The sequence below is a fragment of the Lathyrus oleraceus genome, chromosome 4, assembly GCF_024323335.1.
Source record: "Lathyrus oleraceus cultivar Zhongwan6 chromosome 4, CAAS_Psat_ZW6_1.0, whole genome shotgun sequence".
Classification (NCBI taxonomy): Eukaryota; Viridiplantae; Streptophyta; class Magnoliopsida; order Fabales; family Fabaceae; genus Lathyrus; species Lathyrus oleraceus.
The window spans coordinates 265,053,453-265,078,767 of record NC_066582.1 but is presented as its reverse complement, the minus strand read 5'-3'; the positions used below and the strand labels follow the sequence as shown (position 1 = coordinate 265,078,767).

General features: G+C 42.1%; 1 non-coding gene across 1 annotated transcript; it reads right to left on the bottom strand.

Moving 5' to 3' along the window:
- Window positions 1-498: 498 nt before the first annotated feature.
- LOC127077411 (small nucleolar RNA R71) lies at window positions 499-605 on the bottom strand. The gene has a single exon (XR_007787224.1). It is a non-coding gene; the product is annotated as a small nucleolar RNA R71 (small nucleolar RNA).
- Window positions 606-25,315: the final 24,710 nt, after the last annotated feature.

Genomic DNA, 25,315 nt, shown 5'->3' with positions numbered 1-25,315 from the left:
GTCCTAGAATTAGAGCGTTTCTTATACGTAAGACGCCGAATACACGAATATCAACAAAAATACGATATTCCCGATATCTTCTCTCCTCCTAAACCAGAATAAAAACCAACCATGGCTGAAGAAGGACCACAAAATCGTCCTCTTAAATTCTACGCTACCCCGTCCCAACAAGAACCTCACAACAGCATTAATGCCCCCGCTATCAATCGAAAAGATTTCGAGTTGAAACCCTCACTATTATCAGTCGTCCAACAACATCAATTTGCTGGAAATCCTACAGACGATCCTAATGAACACCTGACCAAGTTTGTGCAGTACGGTGATACTGTAAAGGCAAATGGTGTATCTCAAGATGCGATAAGACTGCACTTCTTTCCTTTCTCACTAAGAGACAGAGCTTGGGCTTGGTTGTAATCCTTGCCATCCAACTCCGTTACAACATGGGAAGAACTGAAGAACGTTTTCTTATCCCGATATTTTCCGCCGAGCAAAACTGCTATGCTGAGAGCTCAAATCAACAGATTTCGGCAAAAAGATGTAGAATCTCTCTACGAAGCGTGGGAGAGATACAAGGACATGATGAGGGTATGTCTATATCACGGTCTTGAAGACTGGGTGATCAATCACACATTTTACAACGGGCTTCTGTATAACACAAGACTGACAGTAGACGCTGCCGCGAGCGGTGCACTTATGGATAAGCCATACAACAAAGCCTATCAACTCATTGAAAACATGGCCCAAAACCATTTCCAATGGGGAGGTGAAAGAACTCCAGTGGAAAAGTCCCAGATAAAGGGTGGAATGTACGAAATCAGTAGCCTTGACCATGTTTATGCAAAGGTAGATGCCCTTGTTCAAAAATTAGACAACTTGACCATACCAACTACAACCACCGTGGCTGTTGTAACTCCAAACTGTGAGTTATGTGGAAACCCTGGACACACTGCACAACAATGTCAACTATTAGCAGGAGTCCCAACCGATCAAGTGAATTACACAGAAGGAAATCCCTATTCGAATACCTACAACCCAGGTTGGAAAAACCATCCTAATTTCTCGTATAAGAATAACAACGCCCTGTATGCACCTGGCCAAGCACCAGCTGTTCCGCCTGGATATCAAAAGCTAGCTAATAATGCTCCTAACATGCTTAGGAAGTCAAATATCAAATTAATGATGGAAAGCTTCATAGCTACCCATGCTCAAACAAACAAAGACTTCTTGAACCAAAACATACATACTAGCGAGCAACTTAAACAACTAGCGAACAAAGTAGACGCCTTAGCCACCCATAATAAAATGCTTGAAACGCATATTTCACAAGTGGCTCAACACCAACCATCTACAGCCGCTCCAGCTGGAACATTTCCTAGACAGCCGCAACCTAATCCAAAAGGACATGCAAATGCCGTTATACTGAGGAGTGGAAAAGAAGTACACGGACCCGTAGATCCAAGACTTCAAAACCCTGCCATGTACCAAAAACCAGACAAAACCTCAACTGAGCAGGTGAATGAACCAAAGGAAATAGAAGATAATACCCAAGAGGCCGAAGAGAAAGAGAAACCTTATGTGCCTCCGCCTCCTTATAAACCACCCATTATGTATCCCCAAAGACCCACAAGTTCTAAAACTGCGAGTCAATTTAGGAAATTTGTTGAACTTCTGAAGCAACTAAACATTACGATACCCTTTATAGAAGCCATCACACGAATGCCCCCCTATGCCAAATTTCTTAAGGAAATCCTATCCAATAAGAAAAAGATTGAGGATAACGAAATAGTTACACTTACTGCCGAGTGTAACGCAATAATCCAAAATAACATGCCTCCTAAACTAAAAGACCCGGGTAGTTTTTCCATACCCTGTGTCATTGGAAAATTTGTCATAGACAAAGCTCTATGCGATCTAGAAGCCAACATAAGTGTAATGCCCTTAACCATTTGAAAAAGGCTTAGTATGGGAGAACTAAGACCGACCAAGATGTCTGTTCAATTAGCTGACCGCTCAATCAAATATCCTGTCGGTATACTAGAGAATGTCCCAATATGTGTAGGACAATTTTACATCCCTACAGACTTCATAATCATGGACATCAAAGAAGATGCCAGTACACCTATTATACTGGGAAGGCCATTCTTGGCTATCGCCGGAGCCATAATAGACGTAAAGAGAGGTAAGTTGACATTCGAAGTTGGAGAGGAAAAGGTTGAATTCATCTTAACATAATTCTTACAAGCGCCATCTATAGACGATACATGTTATCTACTTGATGTCATAGACGAGTGCGTGAGAGAGATGGAGATGCAAGAAACCACATACTCTTATATAATGAAAATCCAAATCCCTCAAATCTTTGAAGACGATAATTGGCATGAACCATACTAAAACGAAAGTCTAAGCGAATGCTTAGCACTTACACCCAACCATATGCCATGCCCAAAGAAACCTGACTTGGAATTAAAATCACTACCAAAGAACCTAAGATATGAATTCCTAGACACTGAACTGAAAAGACCAGTAATAGTCAACGCTGACTTGGGACAGATGGAAACTGAGAAATTACTAGATTTCCTAAGAAAATATCCAACTACGTTAGGATATAACATCGCCGATCTAAAAGGAATAAGTCCTTCTATCTGTGTGCATCGCATTATGCTGGAGGAAGATTGTAAAACCTTTAGAGAACACCGGAGAAGGATCAACCCAATCCTAAGTACGGTAGTCAAGGATGAAGTAAAGAAACTTCTAGATGCCGGAATCATATACCCGATCTCCGATAGTCAATGGGTTAGCCCCGTTCATGTAGTACCCAAAAAAGGGGGTGTTACAGTTGTTAAGAACGAGAAGGGAGAATCTATAGCACAAAGAGTTGTGATCGGAAGTAGAATGTGCATCGACTATAGAAAACTAAACAAAGCCACTCGGAAAGATCATTTCCCTCTACCCTTCATTGACCAAATGCTTGAACGATTGGCTAAGCATTCTCACTTCTGCTATCTAGACGGTTATTCAGGATTCTTTCAAATCCCAATCCATCCTGACGACCAAGAAAAGACTACCTTCACATGCCCTTATGGTACATTCGCTTACCGACGAATGCCATTTGGACTATGGAACGCTCCCGCAACATTTCAAAGATGCATGATGGCAATCTTCGCCGATTTTATAGACGACATCATGGAAGTCTTTATGGACGATTTTTCTGTTTGTGGGCAGAGTTTTGAAGGATGTCTATCAAACCTTGAAATGGTACTCGAAAGATGCGTAAAGGTAAACCTCGTTTTAAACTAGGAGAAATGCCATTTCATGGTTCAACAAGGAATCGTGTTAGGTCACGTGGTATCTGACAAAGGAATTGAAGTAGACAAAGCTAAGATCGAAATCATAGAGAACCTTCAACCTCCGAAAACCGTACGAGAAATACGAAGCTTTCTAGGACACGCCGGTTTCTACCGACGTTTCATTAAAGATTTCTCGAAAATTACCAAGCCACTTACAGGTTTATTAATGAAAGACGCTAATTTCATATTTGATGAAAAATGTTTAACAATGTTCAACCAACTGAAAACATCTTTAATCACCCCACCCATAATGCAACCACCTGACTGGAGATTACCTTTTGAAATCATATGCGATGCGATTGATTACGCAGTAGGCGCAGTACTAGGATAAAGAAAGGATAAGAAGCTTCATGCTATTTACTATGTGAGCAGAACACTAGATCCAACCCAAATGAACTACTCCACCATTGAAAAGGAACTTCTAGCCATCGTGTTCGCCTTGGACAAATTCCGTTCCTACCTGGTAGGGGAGAAAATTATCATTTATACCGACCACGCTGCTATTAGATATCTACTAAGTAAGAAGGATGCCAAACCAAGACTTTTAAGATGGATCCTGCTCTTACAAGAATTTGACTTAGAGATAAAATATGAGAAAGTTACTGAAAACGTAGTAGCGGACCATTTATCACGAATCGAAGGGAATAAACCTGAACAAATTCCAATTACCGATGGTTTCCCTTACGAACGACTCATAGCCCAAATGGAAAGTGATATGTCTGAACTAACATTAAACGATACAGAAATAGAAGAATCCGTGGAAGAAATACATGCGAATATAACTCTGCCATGGTATGCTGATTTTGTCAACTACCTAGCTGTCGGAGTACTTCCACCGGACCTATCTTACCAACAAAAGAAGAAATTCTTTCACGATCTAAAACAGTCCTACTGGGATGAACCTCTGTTTTTCAAAAGAGGTACCGACGGTATTTTCCATCGACTTGTTCCTGAGGATGAAATAGATGATATAATCTCTCATTGCCATTCCACTCCCTATGGAGGGCATGCAAGTACCTCAAAGACCTGCACTAAGATCCTGCAATCAGGCCTCTTTTGGCCTACTCTATGGAAAGACGTCCATGACACGGTTATAAAATGCGACCGGTGCCAACGCACTGGCAACATCTCAAGACGCGATGAAATGCCACAAACGGGAATCTTAGAAGTGGAAGTCTTCGATGTATGGGGGATTGACTTCATGGGACCATTCCCACCTTCTTTTGGTAATAAGTACATACTCGTTGCTATCGACTATGTTTCAAAATGGAACGAGGTTGTAGCCTCTCCAACAAATGACACACGAGTAGTAATCAAGCTCTTCAAAAATATTATCTTTCCCAGATTCGGTGTGCCGAGACTAGTAGTTAGTGACGGTGGCTTCCACTTCATATCGAATATATTTGGAAAACTCCTTCTAAAGTACGGAGTCCGACACCGCGTAGCAACACCGTATCATCCACAAACTAGCGGGCAAGTCGAAGTCTCAAATCGAGAAATAAAACAAATTCTTGAGAAAACCGTAGGAATATCCAGAAAAGACTGGTCATCCAAACTAAACGAAGCTTTGTGGGCCTACCGGACGGCTTACAAAACCTCGATAGGAACCACACCCTTCAAACTAGTTTATGGTAAATCTTGCCACCTACCTATAGAACTGGAACACAAAGCGTATTGGGAAATTAAAACCCTTAACATCAACTACACTTCCGCAAGTGAGAAACGGATTCTGGACATCCACGAATTAGAAGAGCTCCGACTTGACACTTACGAGAACGCCAGGATCTACAAAGAACGAACCAAAAGATGGCATGACAAACGCATCTCTAGGAAGGAGTTTAAAGTCGGCGACGTAGTGCTGCTATTTAATTTAAGACTTAAACTCTTTCCAGGAAAACTCAAATCTCAGTGGTCTGGTCCTTTCGAGATCACTAAAGTTCTCACTAGTGGTGCGATAGAAATAAAAGGTAGAAATAGTGACCCTTTCAAAGTAAACGGGTAGCGCCTAAAGCATTATCATAATATAGAAAACAGAGACTATTCGAACAGTCTCAGACTCATAAAGTTGCCCGCTCAACCCCAAACCTAGTACAACACGACCCTACTATCGAACTTCCGACACTAAACAAAGTGCTTAGTGGGAGACAACCCACCTTATTTCTTTTTGTTATTTTTCTTACTATCTAGTTTCTCTTTTCTTTAATATTCTCTTCGTTATTTTTGTTTGCTCCCCCTTCTTGATTCTTTGCAGTCACTCTTGTTGTTTCTAGTAACTAACTTAGATATATTGGATACTTACTAATAGGAAAATTACTAATTAGTTAGTTAATTACATTCATCATGCAACAACCAGAGACAGTTTTCAGAGGCTGAGTTCAACGCAGGCGGTATGATTATCTAGCCAGGAAGAATATGGCATTAACCATATATTATGATGGACCGACCATGGATAAATTAGGCATCCGAGATAGCATCCTATATATGTTTAGCCAGCTGGGGTGGGAGAACGCAGCCATTAAGAGACGGTTTGTCACGGACCGTGAGCTAACCTTAGAATTCTTGAGTTCCCTTGTATACATCCCTGAACATGGTTACGGACTTAACAAAGGGTTAATATCCTTTAGGTTATTTAGCATGGACTTCACCTACACCCGTCGAGACCTTGCTGACCTCTTAGGATTCCCTAGCGGCCCTTTCGTCTTTACTACCCGCCAAGAGGACCTTATCGATGACATTAATCTCGATGACTTCTGGGGTTGCATATCCGGAGAATCCAACCCAAACCCGAATGAGATGCACTCAAAAAAGATCCATAACCCCGTTATCCGCTATTTTCATAAAATACTAGCCTACACCTTATTTGCTAAGGAAGAGAATAACACATTAGTGTCCCGAGATGAACTCTTCATCCTGCTGTGTGTCGATCAAGGTCGACACGTCAATATAGTATCATTCATGATGGAAAGATTTGTCCACCTTGCTAAGAATAACCATACCCCACTAATCATAGGAGGCCTAGTTACCATGATAGCAGACGCTATAGGACTTTTACGCCCACTTTATGAGCTTATACCTTTTGGAAACATCCGTCCAATGGATATCGACTTTTGCTTTAACCGCAGAATCACAGGTAACATTGGGACGGATACCTTTGATTATCTAATCAGTAATGAAGTGGTTTGACTATTCACCTTGCCTAACCATGAGAAAACGAGTGTTCATAACCGAGACAACTGGCTCTACGAGTTAGAGGAACACCCTATTGATCCACCTTCACCTCCCGCTACACCGCCCAAATATGAGTGTGTTAATGACCCTATCCTTAATGAAGAATCCGACCCTGAAACACCTCCTAACTATTATAACATTGCTGAACCGGTTCCTCCATCTTGTGCTGATAATCATGCCATGCTCATCACCCGTCTGAATACTTTCCAAGATGACATCACCATTGTGAAAGAATAGATAACGCGCATACGCGTTGATGTCCTAGGCCTGATGGATATAGCCGTTGAGAAGTTTCATTATCTGAATGAACTTGTTGCAGCATTGGGACAAAAACGTGGCTGAAATTTCTGGCCACTGATAGCTCCTACTCGCACTAAGCAATGAGGACACTGCTTTGTTTTGTATGGGGAGGGAGTACTTTTATTTATTGCATTACTTTTGTTCTATTATTTTCATTTACTATGTTATCGCTACATTTTTTTCTATGATATATCCAATTTCAATTTATTAATTCAATTGTTATTTATTTAATTAAGATTATTTCTTCTATTTATTTGTTTCTTCATTTACGCCGTTAAATTCATATTGCTTAACTATTATTTATGTTGTGTTCTGCTGGGTTGAGAAAATTTTTGAAATTAGCGTGTGACGACCGTCACTATAGGGTGACGTTCGTCTCGCAGACGTGACGACCGTCACGAATCTGGAACGATCGTCACACACATGAAAGTGACCGTTACGAGCAAGTGACCGTTGCAGACGACCGTTACGCATTCGTTGCTCGTGACGAGCGTCACACCCCTGTGACGACCGTCACGAATTACAGAGAGCTCGCCTATAAAAGCAGGCGCTCTTTCTCCCTTTTCAACTCACCAATACTCACTCTCCTTTATTCTGATCATCATCTTCTCAATTATTCACTATTTTTCTGCGAGCGCATAACTCACAAACCTTCCACCTCACCCACCAACACCAAAAGTTACATTCAACTCATCAAATGGCCCGTCAAGAAAGAGGCACTCCCGACCTATCAACCGTCACATTCCGCGATGGAGAAGCCGGCGAACGCCAAAGGAGAAACTACCTCAAATTCTACCAACGCTCTGTTCAAGCCGCGAGGTATGTTGATCATGAATGCCTAAGGGAGTTAGGACTTTTGGAGGGTGTGGAATGGATGATAGCTGCCTCCAACTTGACGCAGCTCTGTACCACACCGCAGCCAACCTACGAAGCGCTGACCCTGGAATTTCTAAGCTCCTACTCTTACATCACTCCACCTGGCGCTGCCCAATATCTCACCGGTGTAGCCACATTTAGAATGTTCGGCACCGAGTATTCCCTTAATCAAACCTTGATAGCGAGAATGCTTGGTTTCCGACATGGAGAAGGAATCCACTGCTGCATTCCAGAAGGATGGTCCGATATAGCATTCCAAGTTTGGCACAACCTCACCCACATGAACGCAACGAGCTGGGATACGCTTAACGCAACATACATCCACAACCCAGCCATCAGATACTTTCACAGAGTCCTGAGCCCCACAGTTTTTCGAAGAGTCAGCAACCACAAGGTAAACTCTAAGGAACTTTTCCTTCTTCACTGTGTTTTTTCCCAAATTGCGTTCAATGTTACTCCGTTCCTACTAGCCAACATCCAGGCTGCTTGCATGAGAGGCAGCCATGCGTTTTGTTGTGGGGGAATTATCACCTCCATAGCATTGGGCTTGAACCTGGGAGATAGGCTAGCCAACTTACCAAACCTGGAAGCAGAATTCCTCGACATCGACTACTGTCGTGCCTCACACCTAATCAAAGTAAGAGATGATGGGAAATATCATCCTGTTGTCAGAAACAGGACTGTAAAGAGCATCATCATGCCCAACAGGAACCGCACAGATCCAAGAGAAATGACAAATTGGACTTTTGATCTGGAGGCCCCCGAGCCAACTGATGGAAATCCTGGTAATGGTACAGATGAAGTCGAAGAAGAGCTTGACAGAGGCATGCCCCAACCATCTCAATCATTTACACATATTTTGGCATAACAAATTTTTTTTCCTTAAGATTAAATGCATACCCTACGAGTACATAGGTTGTCCCGAGGAGGCTTTGTCAGGAAAACCGAGAAAGATCTAACAAGATTGATACCGTCCCGACACCCTAGACCCCTTATTTCTACGAGATCAGTTTAAATAACCATTATCCCGACACCTTAAGTCTCCATTCTAGATTAACCCCTAGTAGTTTATACTAGCAATCAGCACTGTCTCAAGCACAAACCACGTGGAGAGCCGATGAATATAAGTGTTTGATTCCTACAAATCAAGAAACTCCTTCATACTGTTGCTATCAAGAAATTGATAAAAAGAACCATTACAAAAGGTTGCAAAGTTATGCAAAAAGAAGGAATAAAAACCCCAGTCGGTTGATCCAGAGGTACCTGGTACTGGACTCGGTAGGGCGAACTACGGTTCGATCCCCCGCAACCTTCAAATGGGATATATAAAGGGGTACCACACTAGTGTACCAGACCCCCGTGCTAAGAAAAGGATCAAAGTCACTAACCGGCTACTTCACTAAGTGCGTGCGAAGGCAAAGGGCTTAATGTGATTGCGCTAGAACGAAACCGGGTGAAATAGAAATAAAGACACTAGGTCGAACTATGATAGCATGATTCGAACTGGCTTGTGTAAAGGAGAGATCTATGCTAAAGCTGAAAGCCCGTGTCATCACAGTATCTTTGGTGTTTTACTCAATATCGGACATCCTACTAATCCACCTGACAACCACGTACGAACGGGTAATGTATTCGTGTTTAACTTTATTTTTCAAAATTGTTTTTTCTTGAGGACAAGCAAAGATTCAAGTTTAGGGGAGTTTGATAACACGAAAACACATCAGATAATTGCCTCTATTTACACTCAGAAATTACATCATTTCGATTAATATCCCGATTATTGCGCAGGTATTCATGCTGTTTTTGCAGGTATTTAAATCTCCATGCATTAAAGAGCAAAATGAAGAAAAGGAAGAAGAAGAAGAAGAAGAAACAAGTAAAAAAGGCATAGAAATACCAAAAGAACAGAAAAAATAGATTTTGTTGATGTGACGATCGCCACACATTCATGACGCTCGTCACGGCCCAGACTGTGACGACCGTCACAGGCCCAAGACGAGCGTCACACGGCCACAAACTGCGCTTTGAAGCAATCAGCAGCAGGCACCCAAAAGTGCCTATATTTCCTCCAACAAACTTTTCCCCGGGTTTCCCTCTCTCAAGACCAAGTGTTCCTTGAATTCCTTAACTACCAAGACCTAATGGACACTATATAAAGGACTCAATTGGGAAAAATTGGGGACGGCTACTTTGATTTGACACTCTGCAATTTAATTTCCAGTTTTTAGCATTCAGCATTTTTTTCTTTCTTTCCAGCAACCTTGTTTCTGTTGCCTTATTGTATTCGCCATTCTTTTCATAGTTTCCCTTTTTCAGTTAGTTTTCCAGTTAGCCATAGCAGTAGTTTCCTACACTGGGGAACTACGACACTTTATTTAATTTTAAGTAGTAATCTGTATTGAAGAAGCAAAGCCTACCGACTTGTGGAGGACTGCTCAAGTGCTCCAAGAATCGCTATACTCTGTACTTCGATATCCAGGTTTTTATTGAATTATTACTATTATTGCCCATTTATTGTTATAAGCATGTTTGCCTCTGAGTTAATCTGTTTATGCCTTGCGATTGCCTTATTTAATATGTCCGGCTAAACTACCGATATCGGTATGTAGCAACTTAATTTGATGGGATTTAATAATAACCGGTGAAAACCCTTTTTCTCAAATAACCTTTTAGGCTGAAGTTTTTAATCTAAATTTAATTAACTTAATCACAAAAGCGTGAAAAGCTATTTAATACGATTTTTCCACGAGAGTGGGGAATTAACTAAGGTGAGAACCAACAATCGCGAGAGCGTGAGGCTCGAGCTGGATAGTAAAAATTAGGCATTGGGTTTAAAAACAGCGAGAGCACTTTAAAAACAATTAGAATTTATTTATTTTCAAAGAGTAATTTTGACTTCAAATGGGACAGCGAGAGCGTACATTCTGACTTAAAGTTATAGGCCAAATCAACAACCATGAGAGTGTGAGATAAAGTCTTTTGAATAAACATTTTCTACTGAAGATATTTGACATTTAAACTATTCACCGGTGACTTATCGAATCCCTGACGATTAATGCGTTGCATACTGATTTCTTCCCTTTATTCTTTCTTAAAACCAAAAATTTCCCTTAGATTTACTATATTACCCCCGGACTCTTACTAATCTGTTCCCTTAGCTAAACATAGTGACGTTAGCAGCACTAGTTTGACCATAGGTCCCTGTGGGATCGATATCTTTTAAAACTAGAGCGACTAGACTGTGCACTTGCAGTCAAGTACCCGACAGACTATATTTTATATATAGCCAGACGAAGCATCAGATGCGCGTGGCCATCAGCTCTCCCACCTCAATTAATAAGGGAGATCTGATGGCCCTTGTTTTTTTAAATTTTATTTTATTTTCTGATTTTATGTTTAATCCACTTAATTTTTTTAATTCATATTAAATTCATTTATAATCCAAAAAATATGGGACTTTCACCAAAAATCTTTAAATATTTTTCTCTTCCATATTCTGGATTAAAATCGGTTTTTGGATTAATTTTGATATTTTTTGGGATTTAAATGATTTTTGACTTGTTTTAAATATTTTTAAATACTTCTGACTTCCAAAAATTATGAGTTTTTTTCTCTAAGGTCCTTTGACCTTGTTTGACCTAGGATAGATCCCTTGGCCATTTATTTGGTGTTTTGAAGGGATTTAAGGTTTTGTCCATTTAAAAATGCATTTTAATATTGATTTTTATTTGTTTAATTGTTTAAAAATATTGTTGGGCCATTTAATTGATCTTGTGGTGTTTGACTTCCTGTTTGGCCTTGGTCACGGTTGATTTGACTTTTGTTTGAACAATACTATTGGATTTAATTGATCTTGTGTTCCTGAGACTCTATGAATGAGACATCTTCTAACTTCCTGGTATACCCAATATGAACCAAACCTTCATTCATCATTTTTTGAAGACACTCCTTCATCCTCCCACATATGTCTGGATTGATTAGGCAGATTTTACAACTAGCATGTATCTTTTCGAATGCCTTGTAACCGATCATTTTTTCATGTATCCTTGATATGGGAGTCCTCACTTGATCTACCGTTTGGGTTAGAACATTTCCGTCTAGTCCTTCCACCGTATTGATGGTTGGACCACTGTGTCTTGGCATTGGATTTCCCTTCACATTTGGTCCCTCTAGAGCGAAAGAGGTAATCTTGTGATCCAATAAGTCTTGTACCTTGAAATTGAGTGCCACACACTTTTCAGTAGTATGTCTTGGTGATCTAGTGTAGAAGTCACACTTGACATTAGCATCATAACCACGGGGAGGCGGATATGGAGGAGGTTCTAGAATTTTGATCTCTACCAATCCCTTTTGAATTAAGTATGGCAAGACATGTGTATATGTTGTAGGTATGGGATCAAATTCCTTCCATGGTCTTTGTTGATCCATCCAGGCGTACCCATTTTGTTGATTTTGTTGAGGCGGTGCTCTAGCCTGTGGTGCTTGAGGCCTAGAGTATGCATGATGTGGATACTTATTAGGACCTACTGCAGCTATGTAAGAAGTGTAAGGTTCCTGAGAACCCCCTTCGACTATGATAATGTTGGTATCACCTTTCTTCGAATTATTATTGTTGGAGTACCTTTTGTTATTATTTTGATTTGAGGATGGTTTTCCAATTTTACCGATTTTTAATCCATTCTCAATTCTTTCCTCAATAATTACCAAATCAACAAATTCGGTAGATACTGAACCAATCATGTTTTTATAGTAAGGGCCTTGCATGGTGCCCATAAACATGTCAACTAACTCGTTTTCCAAGAGTGGAGGTTGTACGGAAGAATCCAGTTCTCTCCACCTTTGGGCATACTCCTTGAAAGATTCACTGCCTTTTTAAGACAGATTTTGAAGCTGCATGCGATTGGGAGCCATATCTAGATTATATTTGTATTTCCTTAAGAAGTCATTAGCTAGGTCCTCCCAAGTCTTGACATGGGTTCTTTCCAACTGCATGTACCAGTCTAGGGATGCCCCACTTAGGCTGTTCTGGAAGCTATGTATCATTAGTTTCTCATTTGCTGCGTAGGCGGCCATCTTTCTAACAAACATTCTGAGACGGTTCCCAGGGAAACTATTACCCTTGTATTTCTCGAAATCAGGAGTTTTGAACTTTGGAGGTATAACAACGTCTGGTACCAAGAACATCCCCATAGCATCAACTTCAAAGATACTAAAACCTTTAATCACCTTCAGTCTTTCTTCTAGGATTTTATATTTGTTTTCAGTCCTTATTTCCCCAATAATGACAATAGAGTGAGTAGCTAGATTACTTTCCTAGACCATGCCCCTAGGATCTTCCTCCTCATACTGTTGGCTTAGATCCACATATTTGTCTTGCGAAATTGGTATTTGTACGGGACGAGATGCCCCATTATGAACAAGGGTTGGGATAGATCCTTCAAGATGAAGGGTACCATCCTTAGCTTCGCCCCCATGGATGTCAGAAGTAAATCCTTGTAGAGAGTTACCATCCTTGGTTGGAGGGGTAAACATGGAAGCAATCTTCCTTTTATCGGTCTCAACCTCCCTTTCCAACATGTTGGTAATGGCTCTCGTGAGTTGATTCACATTGTCCTTAATTTCCTCCATATTACCTTTGACCGAGTCCATATCCACCCTAAGTGTCGTCTGGTTTTATTCAAGTTGCTCCATTTCCTTCTTACGTTGATCTCGAGTTTGGAGAGTCAGGCTGTCATGTTCGAAGACACTGGGAAAGTATGAGAAAAATGACTTTGCTTTCTTTTCAATGCATGTGTAATGAAGTGTGTATGGATGCATGATGATGTATGTAAAAATGTTTTATTTCTTTAGGGACCATTCAAATCTGTTATTGCACTTTTTTGGAATATGAAGACAATTATAGATACCATAAAAATAACTTTATTCATAAATCCAAAGCAAAGGTTCGTACAGGGATTATGCCCACTGATGACAATACATCAAAAAACAAAAACAAAAAGAAAAATTCTTAAAAGAAAACAAACACTAGAGTGGTTCCTCCATGGCCTTCTTCGAGTGGGCCTTAAACTCCTTTAACATGACAACGCACAGCCTGATAAACTCAAGTACTTCTTGGGGAGTGTTGTGAAAGTTTACAACATCATCATCTCTTATGTACATACTAGGGATGTCTCTAACTAAGTTGTTAGCAAACTCTTCCAGATTGGAATGTTCAACCTTCCATGCTTCATCTCGGTCACCTTGTTCTTGAACAATGACTTGAGCAGTAGTGGAGAGGTCCCTTAGGTATTGGATTTCTCCTTCTAACTGTGTAACCTGAGCTGTCAAGACTTCGTGATCTTGGTCTTGAAGACACACCTGTTCTCTAAGGTTCCAGAGCTCTTGGTAGATCCTCCTCCAATTGAGTGGCAACATCTATTAGCTTCTATCCTTAGTTGTCGTTGCCTAGCAGTAGTAGCTTGATATTTCTAAAGTTCCCCTTCGAATCCATGGATTTGAGTCATTACAACACTTTCCTTCTCCTGTTGTTCCCATATGGCTAGCTCCCATGACCTCTTCCACATATGAATTTCAACTTGGGCTTCCTTTATCTTATCATTGAGATTTTCAAAGTTAACTTTGGTGCTAAATAAACCTCCTAAAGTTTGTTGTCTTTTGCTTCTTTTAGCCTGGAGTTCCTTCATATTCTCAAGGAGCTCCTTGTCCTTCTGCTCAAGGTCGTAGCTTATCTGGTTCTTTTCATAGGTCACGTCATAAATACTATGCTCTAAGCTTTCCTTATCTTGTTCTAGCCTAGCAATAGTGGCTTTGAGACGGTTGACTCCTCAACGGGCATGGGAGTAGGGTCAGGTATGTCGGGAACATAAGTTGGGTCAATCACAAAAGGTGTCTTAATTTAGTGGACCCTTTCTTTAACCCATGGGGTGTAGGATTCTTTAGATTAAGCATCCTTCCTCTTTAGCTTGTTTTCCTTTACATGTACTTCTACCCATGCACGAGTAACTTTTCTAAGCAGTTCATTGTGTGAAGTCTCTACCCCATGCAAGATAAACTCCTCTAGCTCGTCTTCCTCAAGCCTCTCCCATATGGGGTGACCCAATTGTCTTAGTGCCAGTAAATGATTGTAATTAATGCACCCTTTGGAACCAATAAGGGTTACATTGGAAAAACTCCCACAATTGATAATTATATCTCGGGCGTTTATCTTCTTTGGAGACCAGAGGACCGATCCTTCAGTGAGGGACATAAACTTTTGAGCCCACACATGATTACACTTGGTATTTATTATATGGATGTCCTTATAAAGGTGTGAGACAAACCATTGGTACAACAATGGAATGCAACATCGTAATTATCCCCACTCTTTACTATGGTAGATGTTCATGGTGTAATATATATCAGCTAGCAGAATGGGCATTAAATCTACCTCTAGATTTTTTACAACCCAAAAGATGTTGATAAAATTGACATTAACAAAGTCACTCACATTAGGGAAAAAGAATATCCCAAACATTATCAAAGCTAAGACGTCGACATAGGACCCCCACCTTTCTGCCCCAACCATTCTTTAGGCTACTCCCTCTAAGTAACTTCCCTTGAGACCTTGGATGTCTCTGTCATCTCTGTAGTGTGATAAAAGATCGTCGATGGGTATCCTCAAAGTCACGGCCAATTCCTTAGGCTTTACTTTCTGCCCTATTCCCATGTAGGGTCCCTTTCTATCTTTAGGAATGTCCAAGTATAAGCCAAATTCTTCTAATGTGGGGGATAGTAGAAAGTCTTGAAACAAGAAACACTGCAGGGGTGGTGTCGCAACCTGAAAAATACAGTGCGCGAAAAAAACAACCGGCGAAAGAAAAAGACAGAAGAGTCGCCACCGTGCGTTATTCATCCCAAAGGAGGGAAAGGAAACGCTCGAAGTAAACCTGAAAAAGGAAAGGACAAGACGGGGTCTCGCAACCAAATCTTGGGTTCGGGAGTCGGTTATGCGAAGGGAAGGTATTAGCACCCCTACGCATCCATAGTACTCTACGGGATCCACTTTTGTGGTTTTTGTCTAAAGGGTATGGGTTTACCAAATGTGTTTATTAACTAAAAAGGTTAAGAGAAATGACTCGCGCGGATGTCGCATCCACTGCATACGTATCTCATCTGAATATGAGAATCAGAGTCTTCGTAGCTCGGCTGACCTATGGGTTGGGGGGATGTGTGCTCGCTAAGACATCGCGTCTTATGCCTACGTATCTCATCTGGAATGGGTTTTGGACGAATGACGTCACTACGCAATCTACCGGATGCTCGACCTTTGGAGACTTACTCGCCTGTAGTAGAAGGAGTAAACGTGTGTTATGGAGAAGAAAAATCAATGAAGGGTTTGTTTGCATTGTAGGAACGCGCATGCAAAAGGGTAATGAGGATAAGACCTCATAGCTCTTAACCCTGGACAAAGGAACCTGCATAAAGTAAACACAAAAACATTGCCTCCTATCGAGGTCTTCCAGCTAGGAAAGCAGTAAAATGCGGGAAAAATGTAAAAGTACCACACGGATAAAGATCCGAAGTAACAGCAATTAAAGGAACGATAAACCCTAAGATCCTTCCAAGCTAACATCATCAAAGAAAGTGGGTCAGTACAGGTAATCGGAATGAACCTCCAGGGGGGTATCCCATAAATAAAGTGGGAAACCACGCAAGTTATCCCTGCAAACTTCATGTGAGCCCTCACAAAAAAAACTCAACAAACAGGTTAGAGAAACAAAATAGGGTAACCAAGAGTTGCCCCTAAATCAAAATGTAACCACATGAATAATTCCATCAAAATTCACAAAAAGCTCACAAAAAGCAACCAAGGGTAGGAGGCCTAAACCTCTTGTCAAACACATGCATCAAAAGGGTATCAAATTCACCCATAATACCTCATACATTTAGAGCATTCAAATTAAAGGCATAAAGATGATGGATATAGGGCAAACTTGATTGGAGAGCTTGATTGAAATTGAGTTGCACCCGTGAGGTTTATCAAACAATCTTTTAGGGTTTATGTGAGGCAGAAGTGATTCTGTGCAGTTGAGTTCCCTTTAGGGTTTGGAGGCTGCTCTAAACTCTGTTAGTTCTTCTCTCACTATCTTTTTCCAGTGAATCTCCCAGTGTAACTCCAAGTGTAACTCCAAGTGTGTTTTCCTCTACTGAAACTTCAGTATTTATAGACTGATTTTCGTGGGTAGTGGGCTCAAATGAGGGAGACCCAAGTCCAAAAAAATTTGTTATATTTTATTTATTTATTTAATTAATTTTATTTATTTATTTATTTACTTTTTTTTTTCAGGAAAAATGAAGGGTAAATTTTGGGGTATTACAGCTGCCCCTATTCAATCAACTGGAGACCCGGAAAGAAGATGGCAGCTGCTTTCGTACTTTCGAGGTATCAAGGGATTGAATACAATAAAAGCCCAAAAATTTGCACTGAAGTGAAGTGAAGTAACAATGTCTGTCAGAATCGGCAAATAGGTGGTCTTGAAAGAAGAATCCGTCTGGTACGGTGAGAGTCAGTCTGAATACCGAAAAAGAATGTTAACTTGGATACCAAAATAAATGGTAACGCAGAAATAACCATGGCCTGAATGCCACAAGTTGCATCGACCTGAACGTCGGAAAACTGGCCTGAATGCCACAAGTTGCATCGACCTGAACGTCGGAAACTTCTTCAATCTGAACATCGGAAAATTGACCTGAATGCCACAAGTTGCATCGACCTAAACGTCGGAAACTTCTTCGATCTGAACATCGGAAAATTGGCCTGAATACCATAAGTTGCATCGACCTGAACGTCGGAAACTTCTTCGATCTGAACATCGGAAAATTGACCTGAATGCCACAAGTTGCATCGACCTGAACGTCGGAAACTTCTTCGATCTGGACATCGGAAAACTGGCCTGATCGCCACTTCGGTCTGAATACCAGAAACTGGCCTGAACGCCACTTCGATCTGAATATCGGAAATTTGGCCTGAATGCCACTTCGGTCTGAATACCGGAAATTGGCCTGAATGCCACTTCGGTCTGAATACCGGAAAATTGGCCTGAATGCCACTTCGGTCTGAATACCGGAAAATTGGCCTGAATGCCACTTCGGTCTGAATACCGGAAAATTGGCCTGAATGCCACTTCGGTCTGAATACCGGAAAATTGGCCTGAATGCCACTTCGGTCTGAATACCGGAAAATTGGCCTGAATGCCACTTCGGTGTGAATACCGGAAAAACTTCATGCCTGTCAGCATCGACATAAATAGGGAAAGATAATAGAGGCGGCGCATGGGCCAATGACACTTGATGGGGATAACAAAGGTAAGTCATGAAAAATCTTCAGTCTGAGTACCAGAAACAACTTCTAGCTTATCACTTGGGATACCGAGAATGTTTTATGCTTACATGCGTATGTTTGAATCTTTCAATGGCGTAATGCTCCATGAAAATTGAAATGCTATGCGATTTTGGAGGATGCAATGCAATATGATTCTACATGCAGGGATGCGAAATGCTGGGTAGAATGCCTAGCTGAGGCAAGGGGATCTACTGGGGAAATGATCACCATCTTCTGGACCCTGGCAAGGCTGTTGGAGATGCACAGCGCAAAGAATTTTGTGGGGAAATGACCCGCCACACGGTTATTTAGCAATGACGAAATACCGAGATTCTGACTGGGGAGAGAACGACACTGAACACCTGCTGTTGGGGAAAGCGATAGTGGTTCTGGCAACCACGATCTGCGAGAGATGACTCAATAGGGGAAGCAAACACTGATACGGTACCGAGGTTCTGCTTCAAGGAAAGAAACCATGGATCTGGCATTGGGATTATCGATCTGGCCTCGAACTCTAAGGAGCAGCCACTTCTGCTGGGAAGATACAGTCTGACACTGTCAACTCCGATGGGGATATATAGTCTGGCACTGTCAACTCTACTGGGGAGTGTATGTCCTGAAACAAACGCTTGGGGAAGTACAGTGGTGAGAACCTGTTGGGGATTGAAGAATCCAACGCTCTGATCAGCTCTGCAGGGATAAGACACCAGATTCGTCTGTTGGCGACTTCACTGGGGAAGATATTCACGATCATCTGCAGGGGATTTTAAGGAAATTCCCCGAGGGTATCTGTTCTGAATAGACGATCCAAAGCACTTAAAATTTACAGCACTTTTAAATGTTTATTAAGCATGTACCTGTAAAGCCCTTATGTGTCATGATGCAATGTTTATCAAAAATTCGGACGTCATTTTTGCAAACAAAACAGTAAAATGAAAATGAAAACAGAGATATACTGAATAACATGATTTTATTGATTGAATGGCCTCTGAATAGGCATTTACATCAGGAAGCAATCCCTGGAAAGAGGTAATCGCACAAAAGATAAAAACAGAAATTAATCTAATGGCAATGTGAAATGGATTTCTATTGGGTTCCAATTCTGCTATGACTTGCTCGTCTTCAAGATCCTCCAGATGATCAGCCTTCTGAAAAGGTGATTGGACTGTTTCCTACCTTTCGAAAATTTCCAGTCATCGGCATGAGATGAGATTCAGAACTAACTCAGAATGCAGTCATTCGCTTAATCCCTAACTTTTGCCTGGATCGCCCTTTTCGGGTTTTCAATCCACCGGGATACCCATTTTTGCCTAAGTTGCCTTTTTAGGTTTTCAACTTACCGGGTGTACGATCTTTTCATTTTTAATCCCTAATTTTTGCCCGAACCTTTTCATTTTCTTGGTTCGTCGGGATGCCCATTTTTGCCTGGACTATTCTTTTTACTGTCCAGCGGGTCTATTTTATGCGAAGTATTTTTTAACTGCGTCTGAGTTCACAGGGGAAGTGAAGTTTTCACCATCCATAGTTGCAAGCATTAAGGCCCCACCATCAAAAACCTTGGTGACAATATACGGTCCATCATAGTTAGGAGTCCACTTGCCCTTGTGATCTGTCTGAGGAGGAAGGATCCTTTTCAACACTAAATCTCCGACTTGGAAACAACGAGGACGCACTTTCTGATCAAAGGCTCTCTTCATCCGACTCTGATACAACTGCCCATGACAAATGGCTGCCATTCGCTTCTCTTCGATAAGACTCAACTCATTGAACCTTGTCCGAATCCATTCGGCTTCGTCTAACTTGACATCTAACAAGACTTTTAGAGAAGGAATCTCCACTTCAACAGGTAGGACTGCTTCCATACCATACACCAGGGAGTAAGGGGTTGCCCCAATCGACGTACGTATTGAAGTACGGTACCAATGCAAGGCGAAGGGTAGCATCTCATGCCAATCTCTGTACGTGACGACCATCTTCTGCACAATCTTCTTTATGTTCTTATTTGCCGCCTCAACAACGTCGTTCATCTTAGGGTGGTAAGGGGAAGAATTGTGATGCTGAATATTGAAGTTCAGACACAACTCCTTCATCATTTTGTTGTTGAGATTAGAACCATTATCAGTAATGATTCTTTCGGGAATCCCATAGCGACAAATGATTTCTTTCTTGATGAAACGGGCAACCACATGTCTGGTGACATTCGCGAACGACGCTGCCTCGACCCACTTGGTGAAATAGTCGATGGCAACAAGGATGAAGCGATACCCATTGGAAGCAGTCGGCTCAATATTTCCAATCATGTCAATGCCCCACATAGAAAACGGTCACGGCGAAGACATCACATTCAGAGGATTCGGCGGTACATGCACCTTATCAGCATAAATCTAGCATTTATGACACTTCCGAGCATATTTGAAGCAATCTGACTCCATGGTCATCCAATAATAACCCGCTCTCAACAATTTCTTAGCCATTGCATGTCCGCCGGCATGAGTACCGAAGGAACCTTCATGAACTTCCTGCATTAACATGTCCGCCTCGTGTCTGTCCACGCATCTGAGCAAATCCATGTCGAAGTTCCTCTTATACAGCGCATTGTCTTTGTTCAAGAAGAAACTTCCTGCCAATCTTCTCAAAGTCTTTCTGTCGTTGTTGGATACCCCTGCAGGGTACTCTCGATTCTTCAGAAAGCACTTGATATCGTGATACCAAGGCTTGTCATCGACTACCAGTTCAGCAGCAAACACATATGCGGCCCTGTCAAGGCGCATCACATCGATCCTGGGAGCATATTTCCAACGAATTACCTTGATCATGGAGGATAGAGTAGCAAGTGCGCCTGCCATCTGGTTCTCATCACGAGGTATATGATACAATTTTACTGTTGTGAAGAAAGTCAACAGTCTTCTCGTGTAATCTCTGTAGGGGACCAGAGTGGGTTGGAGAGTATTCCAATCACCATTTACTTGATTGATCATCAGAGATGAATCTCCGAAGATGTCCAAAGTCTTGATTCTCAAATCAATGGCTTGCTCAATACCCAAGATACAGGCCTCGTACTCAGCTTCGTTATTTGTGCACTCAAAAGTCAAACGAGCGGTGAAAGGTATGTGGGCACCTTTCGGAGTTGTAATGACAGCACCAATTCCACTTCCTCTAGCATTGACAGCCCCATCTAACAACAAAGTCCACTTTTCGTTTGGATCAGGTCCCTCCTCAACAACTGGCTCTTCACAGTCTTTCATCTTGAGGAACATGATGTCTTCATCTGGATAATCAAACTTCATCGGCTCATAATCATCAATCGGCTGCTGAGCAAGATAGTCTGACAGAATACTCCCTTTGATGGCTTTCTGGGATGTATACTGGATATCATACTCTGTTAAAATCATTTGCCAACGGGCAACACGTCCGGTGAGAGCCGGCTTCTCAAAGATGTACTTCACTGGATCCATCTTAGAAATCAACAAGGTAGTATGGTTCAACATATACTGTCTCAGTCGGCGAGCAGCACAGGCCAAAGCACAGCAAGTTTTCTCAAGCTGCGAATATTTGATTTCACAGTCGGTAAAATTTTTGCTAAGGTAGTATATGGCATGCTCTTTTCGACCAGACTCGTCATGCTGTCCCAATACACACCCCATCGAGTTCTCGGTCACTGACAGGTACATTATCAGAGGTCTCCCAGGAACTGGAGGTATAAGGATTGGAGGTTTCTGTAGATACTCTTTTATCTTCTCGAAAGCCCTTTGACAATCTTCATTCCACCTGATAGCCTGATCTTTCCTCAGCAATTTGAAAATTGGCTCACACGTGGTTGTTAGGTGAGAGATGAACCTTGCAATGTAGTTCAACCTCCCTAAGAAACTACGGACTTGCTTCTCTGTTCTTGGCTCTGGCATTTCCTGTATCGCTTTTACTTTGTCGGGATCCACCTCAATCCCTTTTCCGCTAACAATAAAACCCAGCAATTTTCCTGATCTCACCCCGAAAGTGCACTTGTTCGGATTAAGTCTCTGTTTGAATTTCCTTAACCGTTCAAACAATTTCTGCAAATTCACCAAATGTTCTTCTTCTGTCTGAGATTTGGCAATCATATCGTCCACATAAACCTCGATTTCATGATGAATCATATCATGGAACAGAGTCACCATAGCTCGTTGATATGTTGCTCCAGCATTTTTCAGACCAAACGACATCACCTTGTAGAAGAAGGTGCCCCATGGGGTTATGAAAGTTGTCTTTTCCATGTCCTCTGGTGCCATCTTGATTTGGTTATAGCCAGAAAAACCATCCATGAAGGAGAATACCGAGAACTGAGCTGTATTATCCACCAAAACGTCGATGTGAGGTAATGGGAAATCATCTTTAGGGCTAGCTCTGTTCAGATCCCGGTAGTCGACACACATCCGTACCTTTCCATCCTTCTTAGGTACTAGGACGATGTTTGCAACCCATGGCGGATAATTGGTGACTGCTAGAAACCCTGCATCCAACTGCTTTTGCACTTCTTCCTTTATCTTGACAGCCATCTCTGGTCTTGTTCTTCTGAGCTTCTGCTTGACCGGAGGACAACCTTCTTTGAGAGGCAAGCGGTGTACCACGATGTCTGTGTCCAGCCCGGGCATGTCCTGATAAGACCAGGCGAAGATGTCAACATACTCTTGCAGCAATCCAATCAGCCCTTTCTTCACATCATCTCTCAAAACAGCCCCTATCTTGATTTCTCTCTTGGCGTCCTCGGTGCCGAGATTAATCACTTCAACAGACTCTTGATGCGGTTGAATAACCCTTTCCTCTTGTTTTAATAACCTGGTAAGCTCTTCAGGGAGTTCACAGTCTTCATCACCCTCTTTTTCAGCTTGAAAGATTGGATTTTCAAAGTCGAAGCGAGCCATAGCAGAACCGTTATCAATAGGATTCGGTGACGTGCATGAGTGATGGTATGTGCTTATGAGTGTGAAAGAAAAAAGTGGAAACTAAACAAAACATTGCCATTTTTTTTGTTTTGAAAAAAACTGCAAAAATAGAAAGACATGGAACGAAATATTTGAATGCAAAAAGACGTCCTTCATTTATGATAAAAAATGCAAGTGTCACATAGATGAGCCCTACAATGAGTCATTACGTCTTGGGAGGAACGTAAGACTTGGACATGCATGAATAAACAAAAAAAATTACTCCTTCAGAAAAGTGACTTGGACAATCTCCTCAGAAGACCAATTGTTGATGACTTCACCCGGGATCCTCGGACGCACCCAGTTGTCAATGTCGCAATCACTATCCCCATCTTTATTGTTGACCGCAGAGACCTCACTGGGAATCACAACATTAACAGGAACAACATCTGCGAATTCATCAGTAGCATCTTCAAACACTTCTTCCTCAACCCCTTCCACAGACTCTTGGACAGACAAATCTTCAACCTGGAGGATACCTTTGTCGAGCAAGGCCTGGATACCCTGCTGTAGCTTCAAACAACCTCCACTCTGAGTGGCACAATCCAAATAATCCTTCCCACAACCGGGGAAAACATCGGGCTTCAGCAAGCATCCTTTGATATCCAACAATGGAGTCTTCAACTTCAACACATCCTTAACGGACTTGGCTTTTCCTTCCATCATATTAATGTTTGCACCACCATGCTGCGGCATGGGATTGTTGACGACATTAGGAGTCGGTGCAAGGTTGATGGCTTTTGAATCTATGAGGTCCTGAACTACGTACTTAAAAGCTTTGCAGTTCTCAATGTTATGGCCAGGTGCCCCAGAGTGGAAGCTACACCTAGCGTTGGCGTCGTAACTCACCGGAAGTCTACCAACAGGAGGAGCCAGAGTGTGCAATTGCACAAGTTGTAGTTGTTGAAGACTAGAAAGCAACTGAGCGTACGACATTGGAAGGGTGTCGAAACGCCGGTCCATCATCCTTTGCCTCTGTTGATAAGCGGGTCTGTTACCCGGTTGCTGCTGCTGTTGATACTGAGCTGGTTGACATTGTGGTTGTTGTTGTTGTAGTGGCGCTGCAGCTGGAATGGTCACAACCGCAACATACGGTTGCTGGTGATAATTCTGAAAATTATTCCTCCGGTTATCCCTGTTCTGATAAGAAGATATGGCATTTGCGTCCCCTTCTCTCCTCTTCTGTCCCTGAATGAACGGCTTCTTCACCCCTGATGAGGATCCACCTCCACTCTGGCTCTCATAGGTCTTTAGGTAATTCTCCACCCTTTCTCCAGTAGAGACCACATCAGCAAAGTTGGAAGCATTGCACCCCACCAGACGCTCCAGATAAGGTCCAGGCAGCGTATTCATGAACATGTTGGCCATTTCCTTTTCCAACATAGGAGGCTGAACACGGGAAGCTGTCTCCCTCCAGCGTTGAGCGTATTCCCTGAAGCACTCATTGCTTTTAAGAGACAGATTCTGAAGTTGAGTTCTGTCCGGAGCCATGTCTGCATTATACTGATACTGCTTCACGAAAGCCTCTGCCAAATCCCTACAGCAACGGATGTGGGCTCTGTCCAGCCTCATATACCATTCCAAGGATGCCCCAGCTAGGCTATCCTGGAAGAAGTACATAAGTAGCTTCTCGTCATCAGAGTATGCAACCATTTTACGGAAATAGGCTTGCACGTGAGTTTTGGGGCAAGAGCTGCCATGGTATTTGTCAAATATCGGGACCTTGAATTTCGGTGGCACTCTCACACCTGGGACCATCCCCAAGTCAGCAACATCTACTCCCAAAGGATTCTGTCCTTCCACTACTTTCAACCTCTCTTCCAATCTTCTAAACATGGGGTCCATGCCAACGTCTTCTTGAAGCAAGGGAAACTGATCATCCTGACCATCCTGAATGGGTTGTTGATCTAGGTTGACATGCGGGATCGGGACAGGCCCCGGTCCATTGGGACCATTAGCCTCTCCAGTTGGAGGATCAGCCAACGTCTCCGGTTGAGTAATAGGGGGATCCCTCTGCACCAATAATCTAAGCTTCTGTTGTCCTTGAGCCACCCCTTGAACCAAATCCATGAATTGATTCATGCGAATCTTCATCTCGGCGAGCTCTGCTTGTATACCTTCCATTGCTCTCTGTTGATTCCTTCGGGTACCGTATCGGTGAATGCCTGAGTCAGCTATCCTGCTGATGGAACACCAAACAACTGAGAACACTGTGGCGGTACCTGTTATGCAAATGAATATGTAAA